The sequence below is a fragment of the Populus nigra genome, chromosome 2 (assembly GCF_951802175.1).
Source record: "Populus nigra chromosome 2, ddPopNigr1.1, whole genome shotgun sequence".
NCBI lineage: Eukaryota > Viridiplantae > Streptophyta > Magnoliopsida > Malpighiales > Salicaceae > Populus > Populus nigra.
The window spans coordinates 14,968,553-14,976,052 of NC_084853.1; positions in this window are offsets into that span (position 1 = coordinate 14,968,553).

Here is a 7,500-nt window from a genome sequence, read left to right on the forward strand (position 1 = left end):
AAGTAGTTTTATGCTCATCACCATCAGCAACCCGCACTTGCCAATACCCCGATCGCAAGTCCAATTTTGTAAAGATTGAGGCTCCACACAATCTGTCCATCAAATCCTGAATTAAAGGAACAGGATATTTGTTTTTGATTGTTACCTTGTTGAGTGCTCGGTAGTCCACACACATGCGAAGGCTTCCATCCGCCTTCTTTTGAAACAAAACCGGAGCACCATACGGAGCCTTGGAAGGCCGGACAAACCCTGAGTCAATCAGCTCTTCCAATTGTTTCCTCAATTCTGCCAATTCCCTTGGCGACATTCGATAAGGGGCTTGAGAAGGTGGCTTCGCCCCTGGCACCAGCTCAATTCGATGGTCAATGGCCCTCCTAGGCGGGAGTTTCTTGGGTAGCTGAGGCGGCATCACATCTTCGAATTGCTGCAGCACGCTAGCAATTTCTTTCGGCACCTCACCACAATGGTCTGCCTTCTCGTCAACTATTGTTGCCAGAAACACTTCCCCTCCTTTCCGCAATGCTTTATCAATAGCAATTGCCGAGACCAAGCTCTTCCCCTTTTTCACCACATTCGCAGCTGCGACATTACAACATGGGACGAAACAAGGGCATCCCTCACTTGCAATCATCATTCCATTGAGATAAGGCATCAAGACAACCTTGGCTTTTCGTAAGAAATCTAGGCCAAGAATAATATCGTAATCGTCAAGATTTACGACCAGCACATCATGCTTACCTCTCCACTGATCCAGCGTTATCGGCACATCGTAAGACATCCCAGCAATCCTCTGTGCCTTCGAGTTTACTGCCTTCATGGATGTGTGGCTGTCACTCAGCCGCAGGCCAAGTTCTTTCACCAGCCGATCTGCCACAAACGTGTGGGTTGCGCCTGAATCCAGCATAGCATTCACGTCTTTGCCATTTATCACAATCTTCACATACATTAGATTGTCCGTAGCCCCTGACTTCCCTTTTCGCAGTGCATCAATTCTCGCCAAGTCTTTATCGACAGGGCGGGTTTCGGCAGCCCCATCCCCTGATTTAGCTACCAGGCAGTTTATCACACGCATAGGATTGACGTGCGTAACTACCCCTTCCCCCTCATCGCTATCCCCAGCCCGAATAGCATTCAACTTCTCCCTCTTTGGACATTCCCTCGCAAAGTGAGGACCATCACAAATGAAGCAAGTAAAGTTCGGTTTAGTACTCTTACCTTGTGCACCCATAAACTTGGCCTTGCCCTTCTCCGCGGCAGTAGCCCTCGATGCACCCCCACCGAACTTCTTCCTCGTTCTTTCCTCCTTGTTTCTTCCCTTAGACTTGAAGGAGGTTGATGTATAGCCCTCTCTAGTAGTTGATTTAAAATCAATCAAACTGTCCGCAGCAGCAATAGCGGAGGACAGATCCTTTACATTCTGTCGCCTTAGTTCCGCTTGTGCCCAAGTTTGCAATCCGGACATGAAGTTGAATAGCCTGTCCTCCTCGGACATATTCTCGATGTCGAGAATCAAAGAACTGAAAGACTTAACATAATCACGAACTGACCTGTCATGTTTGAGTCTTTTAAGTTCCTCCCGCGCAATCCACGACGTGTTGTTCGGAAGGAACTGCTCTTTCAGCTCTTGCTTGAGACAATCCCACGTCTCAATCTTTGGACGTCCAGCACTTAAGTCCTCTTTGGTTCTCGTTCGCCACCAAAGCTTCGCATCACCCGTGAGATACATCACGGTAAGATCCACTTGTTCAGCCGCGCCAATCTTCGCAACACTAAAGTATTGTTCCATGTCCCACAAGAAATTCTCCAGCTCTTTGGAACTTCTTGCTCCACCAAAACACTTTGGTTCAGGCACTTTAGGTTTCGAATTACTTACCCCAATAGGAGCGTTTGTCACTGCCCTCTTTAGAATGGCAATCGTCTCTTCGGCAGCAGCCAATCTTTCACTTGATTCTGCCGCAAGAGATATATACAGGCTCTCAGCCCTTTCAGCGCTTTCCATAGCTTCCTTCAAGCGATCCATAATAGAACGTTCTTCGTCTTCTTCATCCAACCCTATCAAAGTCTCAAGACGCGTCAACCGTTCCCGAATAGCTTCCATGACTTCTGCTGCACGTTGTTAGAATCAACCGTGCTCTGATACCAATTGTCACGGGGTTAAATTTTTCGCAACGAAATTCAACCCAATGCGGCAGTCTAGTCCCGACTAGACTCAGCCTTGCCTCACTCTTTTCGCTCGTGTTTCCCTACGACTATGTGTTTCGCTCACCCAAAGAGGTTCTCACAATAGCTTCGTCGCAAACAAGGAAACCAACACAAGCAAGCACAACAAGATTACAAGAATCCCTCTCAACCTTTATTTATCTCATCAACAAAGGAATACACAAAAGAGTGTGTGTGCTATGCACAAAATCGCATGCTCCCACAACAGAGGCTTGGCAAGCCTATTTATAGACATACATGAGCTGCAGGCTCCCCCCCATTATCCCCCATTTTCGGGACCTAGTGGAGCACTTCCTCCATCCCATGATCCCATGTTTTCAGGACATAGTGGAGCACTACCTCTTACCCATGATCCCATGTTTCCAGGACTTAGTGGCATGGAGAACACCCCAGTTATGCTCCCACGTTTTGCCTCCCATGAAGCTGCCACTTCCCCCATTTCCTGGCTGTCTACTTGGCAGTCCCAACTGCCTGTTCTGCTGCGTCAGCTGCTGACTTAGAAGGTCCAGTATCTAAGCCCCCACATCCATGCCAAGTCGTAGCTCAAAGACTCGCATAGATCATTGCACGCTGCTTGCCGAATTCATTTCTGCCTATGCAAGGCTGCCGCTGTCCATCGCTGCCGAATTCTAGGCAGTGTGCCTTCGTTGGCGCGTCCCCGCGCCTAGAGCCCTAACAGTAGGCCTCTATCCTACCATCGAAAGTTGATAGGGCAGAAATTTGAATGATGCGTCGCCAGCACGAAGGCCGTGCGATCCGTCGAGTTATCATGAATCATCAGAGCAACGGGCAGAGCCCGCGTCGACCTTTTATCTAATAAATGCGTCCCTTCCAGAAGTCGGGGTTTGTTGCACGTATTAGCTCTAGAATTACTATGGTTATCCGAGTAGCAAATACCATCAAACAAACTATAACTGATTTAATGAGCCATTCGCAGTTTCACAGTCTGAATTAGTTCATACTTACACATGCATGGCTTAATCTTTGAGACAAGCATATGACTACTGGCAGGATCAACCAGGTAGCATTCCTTGGCGACACCACGACCCGCACGATCCCCGACGCCGATGAGACGAGGGGGGACGAGACGGGCGAGGAAGTCGTTCTTATCGGGCACGAGCGGCTCGAAATGGGCGGTCGCAGGGGCGGAGGCCCCCGCGCCGGCATCGCATTCTGCATCCGAAAGCACGAGCGATCGCGCGCGGGCCAGTTCGGCGGGAGTCCGCTCGACTGGAACACGGGCGCCACTGCTAGGCTCGCCCCGCGCCCCCGAGGAGGCGCGCGGCGGGGAGAGGGACAGCTTCACATTCGAGTTCCACCGAAGTGGGTACGCAGCACAGGAACCCCGCCTCGCCGCAAGGCACCCAGGGGGCCTTGGGCCGAGAGTGATGGGGGCAGCAGGCCGACAGTTCGGTGCACCAGCACGGAGCCTGCCGACACGGACAGCCCGATTACCGCTCATGCGACTCTGCGTACACGCGACAACAATCCCGACGAGCGAACCACGGCCACGAGAGCAAGTGGAAACACCCGAGCGAGATCGTGCCCGCACCGCTGGACGCGAAGTATCTCGAAGGGACAAGCAACAAGCCGGACGCGAAGGATCTCGAAGGGACAAGCGACAGGCCACGGGGGGAAACGACAGGGACAATCATGCGGGGGGCTGTCTGCCCCGGCTCGCAAGACGGAGGCCAGGCCTCGGCAGCGGGCACGTCACGCCACGAGGTCGGGGATTGCGAGGAGAGCCAACGCATGGGCGCGCGCACGACAATTTAATGCCACGCCCACGCCAGCGTAGAGCTCTCCTCGCAATCCCCAAGCTCGGCGGTCCGCACCAGCCGCGTCGGCCAGGCCTCCATCTTGCGAGCACGGGCAGCTGCCACCGCAGCCGGAGGCGAAGGATCTCGAAGGGACAAGGGACAGGCCGCGGGGGGGAACGACAGGGACAATCATGCGGGGGGCTGTCAGCCCCGGCTCGCAAGACGGAGGCCAGGCCTCGGCAGCGGGCACGTCACGCCACGAGGTCGGGGATTGCGAGGAGAGCCAACGCATGGGCGCGCGCACGGCAATTTAATGCCACGCCCACGCCAGCGTAGAGCTCTCCTCGCAATCCCCAAGCTCGGCGGTCCGCACCAGCCGCGTCGGCCAGGCCTCCGACTTGCGAGCAGGGGCAGCGGCCACCGCCGCCGTGACGTCGCGGCAAGCAGACAGCCGCGCAGCAGCTGCCAGCACCTTGGCACAAGCACGGCAAATGAATGCCACGCCCACGCCGCGGATAAGCAGCCCCAACGCGCCCGACGGCTTGGAGCGGGTCCCGAAGACGGTGGCCGGAATCGGGTCGTCGCCGGCCGGAAAACGGGTCATCGATGCCGGCAATACTTCGGGCCATGAGGCCCCCCACCTTAGTCCGAGTTTAGCAACAGCCCACATATCCCCCGCGGCAGGCCTATGGGCGCCAGGCCAGCGCGCCCCATGGCCAGTCAGGGGGCACCCCCCTAAAGAGCAATAAGTGTCATTGAAGCTCTGGCAGGGGGAGACACTACTAGGTCCCAGCTGTCACCCCCCCTCTAAAAAATTCATTTCTTGGTATTTTGAGCTGAAATTTTGCACAGAGGTTGGCAAAAATCCAATCCAACTTTATTAATTTTTCCAGAATTTTTCGAGGTCGGGAAGTATTTTTTTTTATTTTCCTACCATTAAAAATCGAGGAAATCGGAAAAAATAGGAACCGGCTCGGAATGACCCCAAATTCAGTGGGCAGCCTCATAAAAATATGGCTGATTTTACTGGATTGATTTCATGTGGAAAGCACGACGTTTTGTTGTAGGAATGCGGGAACCCCGGCGGCTCGCCTGCCGCGGCCAGCGACGTCGGGCTGGCCCCTGCAGCGCCTAGCCTCTCCCACGCGGGGGGCAGGCCAGAGCGCGGGGGGCCAGGGCCCGAAGGCAGCCCCCCCGCGGGCGAGAGAGCAAGCCAGCAGGGGCTGTCGCCTGCCGCGGCCAGCGACGTCGGGCTGGCCCCTGCAGCGCCTAGCCTCTCCCACGCGGGGGGCCAGGGCCCGAAGGCGGCCCCCCCGCGGGCGAGAGAGCAAGCCAGCAGGGGCTGTCGCCTGCCGCGGCCAGCGACGTCGGGCTGGCCCCTGCCGCGGCCAGCGATGTCGGGCTGTCGCCTGCCGCGGCCAGCGACGTCGGGCTGGCCCCTGCAGCGCCTAGCCTCTCCCACGCAGGGGGCAGGCCAGAACGCGGGGGGCCAGGGCCCGAAGGCAGCCCCCCCGCGGGCGAGAGAGCAAGCCAGCAGGGGCTGTCCGCGCGTCGCGCAGCGCGGCATGGCTGCGGGGGCCGCGCGCGCGCGCCCAAGCGCCCAAGGGCCCCCAAGGGCCCCAGGCCCTCAGGCCCCAGCGCCCCAGCGCCCAGCGCGGGCGGGCGCGCGCGCGCGTGTGGTCTTTGAGGGGCGCCGGCCTGGTGGCTCCCTAAAGAGCAATAAGTGTCATTGCAGCTCTGGCAGGGGGAGACACTACTAGGTCCCAGCTGTCACCCCCCCTCTAAAAAATTCATTTCTTGGTATTTTGAGCTGAAATTTTGCACAGAGGTTGGCAAAAATCCAATCCACCTTCATTAATTTTCCCAGAATTTTTCGAGGTCGGGAAGTATTTGTTTTAATTTTCCTACCATTAGAAATCGAGTAAATCCGCAAAACTAGGAACCGGCCCGGAATGACCCCAAATTCAGTGGGCAGCCTCATAAAAATATGGCTGATTTTACTGGATTGGTTTCATGTGGAAAGCACGACGTTTTCTTGTAGGAATGCGGGAACCCCGGCAGCTCGCCTGCCGCGGCCAGCGACGTCGGGGACGCTGGCCTGCGCTGTCGAGCCCGCGAGGGCTGTCTCCGCGGCAGGCCCCCCCTGAACGGGGCACGACAGGCCACCGCGCTGGCTCGTCCAGCGTCGACAGTCCCTCGTCCAGGTTTCAGATCGCGCCAAGTCGAACCCATGACCTGCTCAAGCCATCGTGCGCTGCCGAATCCGCATCTGCGTGTAGGCTGCCATTCCACGCGGCAGCCCCTGTTTTCCTCAGCGTTCCCCCCTGACGAATGTTCGTCGAAAAATCTGCGCTGCCGATTTTCCACGCGGCAGCCCCTCTTTTCGTCAGCGTGCCCCCCTGACGAATTTTCCTGCCTGGCCCGGCCAGTCCAGCCCCTGTTCGTCGAAAAATCTGCGCTGCCGATTTTCCACGCGGCAGCCCCTCTTTTCGTCAGCGTGCCCCCCTGACGAATTTTCCTGCCTGGCCCGGCCGGTCCAGCATCCAGCCCCTGTTCGTCGAAAAATCTGCGCTGCCGATTTTCCACGCGGCAGCCCCTGTTTTCCTCAGCGTTCCCCCCTGACGAATGTTCGTCGAAAAATCTGCGCTGCCGATTTTCCACGCGGCAGCCCCTCTTTTCGTCAGCGTGCCCCCCTGACGAATGTTCGTCGAAAAATCTGCGCTGCCGATTTTCCACGCGGCAGCCCCTCTTTTCGTCAGCGTGCCCCCTGACGAATTTTCCTGCCTGGCCCAGTCCAGCGTCCAGCCCCTGTTCGTCGAAAAATCTGCGCTGCCGATTTTCCACGCGGCAGCCCCTCTTTTCGTCAGCGTGCCCCCCTGACGAATTTTCCTGCCTGGCCCGGCCAGTCCAGCCCCTGTTCGTCGAAAAATCTGCGCTGCCGATTTTCCACGCGGCAGCCCCTCTTTTCGTCAGCGTGCCCCCCTGACGAATTTTCCTGCCTGGCCCGGCCGGTCCAGCCCCTGTTCGTCGAAAAATCTGCGCTGCCGATTTTCCACTCCGCAGCCCCTGTTTTCGTCAGCGTGGCCCCCTGACGAATTTTCCTGCCTGGCCCGGCCAGTCCAGCGCCCAGCCCCTGTTCGTCGAAAAATCTGCGCTGCCGATTTTCCCCGACGAACCTGCAGCTGCACAAATCCGCGCTGCCACTGCCCCATTGTCTGGACCAACAGTCTTTTCCATCAAGCCCTGGACTATAAATCGTCCAGACTCATCGCCAGCACCCGCTGCCGATTCTGCCGACTTTGCCGATTTCGTCGGCGCTGCCGATTCCAACACTGCACCCACCGTGTCTAAACCAGCGCTGTTTCGTCAGCGTGTCCCCTTGACGAATTTCCCTGCCTGGCCTGGACAGTCCATCTTCCAGCCCATGTTCATCGAAAAATCTGCGCTGCCGATTTCCCCGACGAACCTGCAGCTGCACAAATCTGCGCTGCCGATTTCCCCCCCTGTCGGCATGGCTGCC